The sequence below is a fragment of the Eptesicus fuscus genome, chromosome 14 (genome assembly GCF_027574615.1).
Source record: "Eptesicus fuscus isolate TK198812 chromosome 14, DD_ASM_mEF_20220401, whole genome shotgun sequence".
Classification (NCBI taxonomy): Eukaryota; Metazoa; Chordata; class Mammalia; order Chiroptera; family Vespertilionidae; genus Eptesicus; species Eptesicus fuscus.
The window spans coordinates 73,334,537-73,344,527 of record NC_072486.1 but is presented as its reverse complement, the minus strand read 5'-3'; positions in this window follow the sequence as shown (position 1 = coordinate 73,344,527).

Below are 9,991 nucleotides of genomic sequence, written 5' to 3'. Positions count from 1 at the left end.
TGGCCTTATTTGGCATCTCTAACATCATTATTTTGACTAAGTCATTTGTTTAACTGATAGGCATCTAGAGGTGTTAGTACATCCTCTTATGGTAAAAGCCTTCCAGAATGCATTCCAGACTACAGTTTTATCCAGAGCTTAACAGCCTGAGTTTTAAATGAACAAAATTTATATCTCTTTCAGAACTATAATTGATTTTCTTCCTTACCCAGCTATTACAGCAACTGTACACAAAATAGTCACCAATACGCTTGCGCCATCCCTTTTTAGGACTGATTCAACTTATGAAAAATAAATTACACTGAGGCTTGCCAGAAACTCATATTTATATTACAGTTAAAAGTGCACATTTCCATTAGTCATAACATATTGAGCTCTTAGGAAATGCTCTACCCAAAGAAAAGCAGTTTAAAAGTGAGATCTTGTGTAAATTTTTAAAGGAATAAGTTATTAAGTGACAGTATGTTAGCTAGAGAAATCTTTTACTAGGAAGCAAAATTGTGGTTTTTACTACTAAGTAGTAATACTTAATATTATTAAGGCAAAAGGTTGTGTTATAATTAATGTGGAATTAAAATGTCTGTGAGGTTTGAGCCTTGTAGAACTGCACTGAGCACTGTATTTCACATACAAGCCAATGTGTCTGTTTCTGCACTAAAACACTGCTCTGGTTGTCTCCTAGAAAAGTCATAATTATGATCTTCGGAAAATAATTTGCTACAATGGCTAAAAGAATGTAAGATGATTATATTTGTTTAGCTTTTGCATAGGTCTTGTTTTAGTCTGTTCAGCTGCTATAACAAAAGTAGCATAGACTGGGTGACTTCAACAACAACTAACTGTCTGGTGAGAGCCTGTTGCTTGATTCAGAGTCAGCAGTCTCCCTGCTGTGGTCTCACATAGTAAAAGGAGCAGGGTGGGTTGTGGGGGTGGGTGGGGGGGACTGAGATCTCTTCTACAAGCACATTAATCCTATTCTGGAAGGCACAGCCCTCATGACTTAATTACCTCCCAAAGGCCCCAGCTCCAATTAACATCACTGTGGGGATTAGGTTTCAATATAGGAATCTGGAACAGACATAAACATTCAGTCTACAGCAGTGCTCATGATTTCTTATTCACAGAATGTTTCCACAGCTGTTTTTCTTACTGAGTAAAACTAAAAATGCCCTCATTGCTTATTGATAAAATGTATTATTCTACCCAGGGAGTCTGTTGACATAGACAATAATTCCAAAAAATACCACTCATTACTCCCTGCACTTATTTTCAAAATGATGTAAAATTCTCCATTCCAAGACGCACAAGGATTCCACACAAGTTACCTCAATAAACTCTAATGCTATAATATGTCATACTTTTATTTTATAATTCTTTTATATCACATCTTCCTTGTTTGTCTAGGGAAGTAGTGAGAAAATACTTGGTTAACATCATTGTTAACATTGAACATTGACTTGTGGAAGAGGCAGATTATATCTTTTCTATCTGCTTTTTATATCATTTCTAAATTCATCCTGCAATCCAAAAGGTATTCCTCAATGCTCTGGTCTTAGGTTAAAAATAAATCTTACTAGTGGTGCAATAGTGTGGAGTTTTCCCAATCAAAATAATTTTTAGAAAGTTTTGTTCCTAGAGTAGAAAAATGAGCATTTGTGCCAGCATTTGCCTTAAGATTATAAGGAACAGAAGTGGATAATAACACCTTGTGACACCTCATTTTAATGAGAATAGAAATGAGGTCATTCCAAGGATTTTTCAAACTTGAACTTGTAAAGAAGAGCCACCTTTTGTTTGGTTATGGAAGATGAGATCTGGAAGTATCTAAAGCTGTGTCCCTCATGACATGGAGAAGCTAGACTGAGAGAATGAATCCAAAATGCTATAAGGAAGGGAGAAGGAGAGTGGGAGAGAAGAGAGTGAGAGTGAGGGAAGGAAGGAGAGAGAATTCTAATAAAGCTAGTACATCCCAATTGGTTTAAACAAGTTCAAATTGTGTTTTTGTCATATGAAATCAGATAATGGCAAGTCATTAAGAACAGTGGGATACTGCAAAGAAAAGATGTGATTCTGTTGGGGGAGGGAGGCCATAGTGTTAGCAATGCTCTGTAAACAATATTAAGAGAGTTGGTTAAATTTCTTTTTACTTTTCTGTTAGGCCACAAGCCATACTGGTGACTGACTCCTTGCAATCTTCAGTAAGTACAAGACAGAGACAAACAAGGATCCAAGCTGGCTCATCAGAAAGAAAGAAAAAGCGACTATTGGGATCAATAAATAGTTTTGTCAAAACAAGCCTTTTCCACCTGTCATCAGAAATCCAATATAGTGGAAGGTCAAAAATCCTGCTGAATTACAAAGGCTGAGCACTTTGTCCTATACCCAATACAGTGTGCTTAGTGCTTTCAGAAGGAGTCAGAGAAATGGGGATCGTTTAATCTCCCATGACTCACTAAATTATCTTCTGTGTACTATCTGCCTGACTCGCTTTCCAAACCCTCATTTCAAAATGTGGTAACCCAGTATCAACACAGCAGGAAAGTGAAGATTTACATTTGGTTTTCTAAGTCAGTGGCCTAGAATAAGCAATTAAATTGAGGATAGAAGGGGTAGATAGAGACCCCAAATTTTTGCTAATGGATAAAATCAATGGCTATAAGCTAGAGATACAAATATTTTACTTTAGGAACATGGCACATTTTATTTTCCAAAGATGGCCACTAAAATATCTCCCATACCACATTCTTACTGTGATATTGACATCCTCCCTACTGCATAATACCTATGTATCCTTGATCCTTAGTGGACCTCTGTGCCTGCCTTGACAAAAAAAAAAAAAATAGTGAAAGTGATGCCATGAGACTTAAGAGGCTAGTTTAGAAAGTTGCCATGCAATTCCACCTTGCTCTCTTGGGATATTTGTTCTTAGAACCCAACTACCAAGTATGAAGAAGGTCAAAGTAGCCCATGCAGAAAGGACACATGCAGAGGCCATTTGTCGATGCTCTTGCTGATGGTACTAGTCAACAGCCATCATCGATGAGACACATGAAAGCACCTTCAGATAATTCTATCCCACAACCATGTTTCAAGTCTTCCAGTCAAAGTTCCAGACACATGGAAAAGAAACAAGCCTTTCCTATGTCTTGGGTCTCCAAGGCTGCACTCAATTTTAATAATTCAGTGTGATTTACAGAATTCAGAAAAGCCACTATACTGATAGTTTATTAAAGTGAAACAATAAATTAAATAATTATAATAATTAAAATCAGCAAAGGAAAAAGGAACACAGGGCAGAATCTTGGAGAGATCAGGCATGGTTCTCTAGTAGTCTTCTCTAAGTGGTGTTTAAATACAGCATTGAGCCCAGCTGGAGTGGCTCAGTGGTTGAGCGTCGACTTATGAAAGCAAGTGGTAATGGTTCGATTCCTGGTCAGGGCACATACCAGGCTGTAGGCTCAATCCCCAGTGTGGACCGTGCAGGAGGCAGCAGATCAATGATTCTCTCATCACTGATGTTTCTATCTCTCTCTCCCTTCCTCTCTGAAATCAATAAAGATATGTATATATTTAAAAAAAAAAATACAGCACTGAATTCTCCCAGTGTGACAAAACTCATGAAGTGTTGTCAACCAGGAAAGCTCACCTGAGCATTGCTGTGTAGTATTGTTATTGGTGGTCATTCACATAAGTATTGAGTGCCTGTTTGTCTGTCTTAGTTACTTTGCTTATAGCTCCTTAAGCGATCAAACTGATACAGCATGGCCCAAGGCCCTTACCACAGGCCACATTTTTGGTGTGCTCTAAGTCTCCAGGTGTACAATGGCATTCTTATCAGGCAGAATATTCCAAGGGTTTAGAGGGCATCTCCTAGGATCCAGTCAGAGCCAGTCTTTATTTTGAATGTTCAGGTTTTGAACAACCCAAGTTTGTTGAGTTAACTACTGCTCAGAAGGCTCATTCAGAAAGAGGCCATACACATCCACCTTGCTCTCTGAGATAGTCACTCTTGGAATCCAGCTACTTTGCTGTGAAGAAATTCAAACTAACCAATGCAGAAATAACACATGGAGAGATCATATTGGATGTCCTTGCGGAGTCCTGGTCAACAGCCAGCATCAACCAGGCATGTGAAGATACATCCATCTGATTTGGGCTCCCACTGTATCATCCCCAGCCTCCAAGACCTCCAGCTAAACCCCCAGACATCATGGAACCAGACTTTCCCACTATGTTCTGTCCAAATTCCTGGCCTATCTAAGCCTACTAAAATGGCTATTTTAGGAAAATAACTTTGGGGTGCATTTGTACAAAGCAATACATACTACACCGGCTTTTGGACTCTTGAAGTAGAGTGCTGCCAAAAAAATCTAAAACATGTGACATTGGCTTTGGCAAAAGTGAGGAGAAACTCGAAGGGTCTTGAGGTTACTATTTGAAAATCTAAAGGGCTTGTAGGAGACAAATGAAGCTAAAGGGCTAAAAGGAGACTTTCAGTGAAGGCATAAAGGAAAGTAGGGATATGTTACTAGAAGCTGAAGAAAAGAAAGCAATTGTTTATGTAGTGGCAGAAAGTTTGCCAATATTATTATTTGTAGTAATGTAGAAAATAGAAAATACCGAGAACTAAATGGTTGCAGAATATTAAAAATGCCACATTTTTAATGCCACCTTTTTTACTGTCTGAATTTATGATTTATGATAAAATGTGAGAGGAGAGAGGAACTAAAGAATGCACTGTTAAAATAAAAATGGATTAGTATTTTCTGGATTTAAAGTAAAGTTGTTTCTTATACCCAGCATTTTCATATGGCAATTTTTTAAATGAAGAATTAAGAAGTGATTTCTGGGTAAAGATAAAATCCAGAATGGTGTGTAAGAGCCTTTGTTAAGACTTCAGAAATACCTAACATAGTGACTCATATATAACCTTGCAGATAGACAGCTCCGTAAGGATCTTAGGAGTAAGTCTGCATTTAAAAGAGTTTCTAAGAATACTAAATGTGCTATCCCATGGAAATCTCACACTGGGAGCACAAGCTAGAGAAAGAGTAATATCAAAGAGTTTGTGGGTGTGGCTTTGGCTTAATGGATGGAGTATACATTGATACATGAGAAACACACAAGGCTTTTTAAATAACTATAACAGCCGAAACCGGTTCGGCTCAGTGGATAGAGCGTCGGCCTGCGGACTGAGGGGTCCCAGGTTCGATTCCGGTCAAGGGCATGTACCTTGGTTGCGGGCACATCCCCAGTGGGGGGTGTGCAAGAGGCAGCTGATCGATGTTTCTCTCTCATCGATGTTTCTAGCTCTCTGTCCCTCTCTCTTCCTCTCTGTAAAAAAATCAATAAAATATAAAAAATATAAAAATAACTATAACAGCTGGGACTGAAAGGCACAGAGTCAGTACAAAACGGAAAGAGGCTTTTGGACTCCCAACTTTTGCATGGGAGACTCAGGTTGAGAACATGGTGCCCACATGTAGTACTTTTGATGGCAAAGGAAGAATGCTTCAGAAAGCAGTCCAAGGAGTTGAAATGAGTCTTAATCAAGAAAGTGACATGTTCCTAGCTGGATTTCAGAATTGCTATAAAGCAGTGGCTGTTATGTGCTTCTTGTTTTACCTATTTTCAAAAAGGATCATCTATAGCAGATATTCTAGCACTCTCCCACTATATGTTGAGTGAGTGTGAGGGACAGGTATTATGTTTCTTTGTCACAGAGATTTTCAGATCAAAAGGAATGATACTCAAAGAGCTGTAACCAATTAGCTACACCTCAGGAGCATTATCTACACTTGGACTTGATTTAAGTGACAGATACTAGACTATGAATTGAGGAGACTCAAAGATATTTAAGGTGAAATAATTATATTTCATGTGGAAGTGATGTAAATTTTTATTACAATAGGGCACATGGTAGCATATTATATTTTCCAAAGAAGATTGCAACAATATCTCCCATCCTATATACCTACTCTTCTTAAATCGTGATTTTAGCATCCTCTCATCAAGGTGGGGGTCTGTCTCCTTCCCTTAAACTTGAGCAGATCTTTGTGATTATCTAAAAACAATAGAGCATGATGGGAGTGACTCTATGTGATTCTCATAGCCAGATCATTAAACTGCCATGAATTCCAGTTCACTGTCTTAGAACACTTGCTTTTGCAACCCAGTCCGCATGCTGTAAAGAAGCCCATGCAGCTCAGAGAGGCCATGCTAGAGAGAAACTGAGGCCTCCCACCTGCAAACGTCATTGAGGTCCCATCCAACAGTCAGCACCAACATGATTCATGTGAAGCCATCTGGCATTATTCCAGTTCATCCAGTTCAGTTGATGTTGCATGCAGCAGGGACAAAGGATCCTTGCCTTTCTGCTCCAACTGAAGATTTGTGAGTAAAATAAATGTGTTTTTGTTGTTGAGGTTTAAAGCCACTAAGTTTTGAGGTGGTTTGTTACACAACAATAAATTATAGATTTCTGGAATCATTTAAAGTAATGATTCTCAACGGGAAACAATTTTGCTGTACAGAAAACAACCTGCAGACTCTTTTGGTTGTCACAACTGGGTCAGGGTGCTACTGGCATCTAGTAAAATCAAGACTGGGGATGCTGTTAAACATCCTACCATATGCAGAACAGCCCCCTACAACAAAGAATTATCTGGTTCATTATGTCATTGGTATCATGGTTGAGAAATACTGATTTAAAGTTCCGCTGAAATAAAAATGACAGGCATATGGTTACCTTAAGTCTCAAGCCTAGCAAAACTGGCCTACCACTTATTTCCTTATTGGAATATCTCAAATATTCCAATCCTTCAAAAGGTGCTTTTATGGTAGCACAATTCTCCAGAAGAAACATTTTAAAATATACCTTTCTTGGCATTCACCTTAGGGCCAATGGATAAGGAAGCGTCTTTCAAAAGTAACAATCCAGTGCATCTAAAAGGAATATGAAGGAACTAATTCCATTGCTAATACAGTTAGTTCTGACCTGCCCGATTCTGGAAGATATAGTGTTTGCCACTGATTGGTCTGTTTTTCAAAGCAGGAGTTTTATTGCGCTATGTTGCTTTCGGTACTCCACTGCAGTGGGTTGACTAGTGTCACCCCAAATTCCTATCTACTGAAACCTCAGAATCTGATCTTATTTGGAAATAGGTGTTTTGCAGATATAATTAGTTAAGAAGAAGTGATGCTGGATTAGGGGTGATCTCTAAATCCAGTGAAAGGTGTCTTCATGAGAGAAAGGAAAGAAAGATTCACACACACACACACACACACACACACACACACACACACACACACACAAACACACACAAGCCGTGTGAAGGTGATTCCTCGGGAAGGGGCATGAGAACTGTATTTCCTGAATTCTACCTTGATAAAACTTTGCCTGTGCCCTTTATTCATGAAAGTCATCTCATATAAAATCCTGGCTCATGCTAGCTTTCTTGAATATCTTCAATATGTTACTCCTCTTTATTCTGATATAAAGGATTACTGTAGAAAAAGTATCTAATATATTTTCTTCCCCTTACCAGTCATATCCATCCCTGAATCTGGAGGGATACCCAAAGTATTTTTTTCCTATTTTTCAAAGGTCAGTAATTTTACTAGAATATGTCTTGTATTGGTTATTTTGAGTCAATATTCTTAGGTATGCAGTAAGTTCTTTCAATATGTAGTTTCGTTATCACTTATTTTTAATTCAAGAAAGTTTTCCTGAATCAGATATTTTAGTATATATTTGTTCCTTTGGTTTAGTTTTTGTCTGTGAGGACTCATATTGTCCACATGTTTGATCTTTTCATCCTATTTTCTTTTCCTTTAGAATAGCAAGAATATTTTACTAAAACATAAGATTTACAGAAGTTTTCAGACAAGCCATACAAAATGGTCACAAGCTTTTCCCTGAAGGGAGGATTCTGCATTTGACAGCAAAGTTATAGCGTTATTAGTGATGGCCCTGGTGTTTGTTTAATGTTCTCATTTTGGTTCAAATAATCAAGCTTGTCCATCTACTGTGTCTACATAAAGTTAGACTTGGCTAGAGAGCATATTCTAAAGAACTGGTTAGCTGCGTTTATTCAATGCAATTAGATCACCACAAAAAGGGGGAAAAGACCCCATATAACTACCTCCCACTTAAAAAAAATATATAATAAAACAAAGAAAAACACCCATACCCTAATAATTACCTTTATTAACAGTGCTTTATATTTAAACCATGATGGGGAAAATAAATAAAAGTAGAGAGAGCCAACTGCTTTTAAACGTTTCCAGATATTTCTAGCCTCCGCTCATGCTTTATAACAGTGAATCAGGACAAGACACAGGTTTGCTAATGTGCGTTCAATCACCAAAGGACTGGAGATGTGTGGGCTTTTGTTCTGTGATGCTTCTAAGACTGTGTTCATTAAATGCAAACAACAAAGGAAGGAGTCTTGGCAGAGAGGAGAAGTGATGCACACTTGATGATCAGATCAATTTAAATACTGGTAGTCTCCATGGCACATAGCCTAGTCCATGTCTACTTGTTTCTATTGCTTGGGCTTCTTTGTTCTTGAGTAATGAGTCCAGATAGAAATCACTACATCATTTGCTAATTGATTGTCTAGCTTGGGAGCACTGAGCACAGCCTGGATCAAGAGCAGAACTGTCTGAATCTCCAGTGCTGAGGACCACTTATCTTTCAGAATATCTAAGCATATTCTTCCCAACTGGTCTACATTAGGGTGAGAAATTTTGGTCATGAAATGTACTTTAGGTGCTGCCATTGGGTATTCTTCTGGAAGGAATAGTTCAAGTTTAAAAGTCGCTCCCTCAAAGGGGATTCCTGGGGCCACATGAAAATAACAGGCATTGCTCTCCTCTGGTTCTGTTTTCATGCTGGCAGTAAGTTCTGCCTGCAAACACTCTGGTCTCCTCGGTAATCCTGCATGGCAGCCTGGCCATCTTGTCAGATCCCAGTTAGGACTCTGGTCTAGTCTCTGACTCTGCTAACTTCATGTATGAGTCTTATCCTATTTTCAATGTCTTTTTGTGTGTTTTTTTTTTTTATCTATAACTAGTGGCCTGGTGCATGAAATTCATGCACATTAAGAGGGGATTAATTAGAGGAAATATTTTAATATTGCTATTTGCCCTTTCTCTATAATAGATGTGTCAGAGATGAAAGAAAATTAGTAAAATGTATATGAAAATCTTCCTCCTGTCAGAGTATGGGGCGCACCATGGGACCCAGAGTCAAGTTCCTGCCCACCCATAGCACCTTAAAATTGTGCAAGACCCAGATCCAACCAGCCCCATGCCCATTGGGTGATATCCAGACCCAGCCGGCCCCACCCTTGTCAAGCCCCAGTGGGCGGGGGGTGCAGCCTCAGGTCCCCTGGCCAGGTGCTGGGCAGGGGGAACAGCCTCAGGTCCCCCATCAAGCCCCACCAGTTAGGGGGGGCGCATCCTTAGGTCCCCCGGCACATGCTGGGTAGGGGGTGTAGCCTCAGGTCCCTCAGTGCACCCTCAGGTCCCCCAGTCCAACACCAGGGCAGGGGGCATGGTCTGGGGTCCCTCAGACTGGCACCAGGGTGGGAAGACGTGCCTCTGAGGTCCCCCATCAAGCCCACCCAGCGTAGGGCATGGCCTGAGATTGCCCGGCCTGGCACCAGGTGAGGGGCGCAGCCTGAGGTCCCCAGGCCCGGCGTCAGGGTGGGGCACGTGGCCTGAGGTCCCCTGTCAAGCCCTGCCGGGTGGGGGGGCATGTCTTGAGGTCCCCCGACAAGCCCCGCCGGGTGGGGGATGTGGCCTGAGATCCCCCATCAAGCCCTACTGGGTGGGGGGCACAGTCTGAGATCCCCCGTCAAGCCCCAGTGGGCGGGGGGCGCAGCCTCAAGTCCCTGATGATTGCTTGTTAAGGCTCCTTATGGGAACTCGGCCTCCGCTGTGGGTGCAGCCACCTTTGTGATGGTGTGATGGTCAATTTGCATAT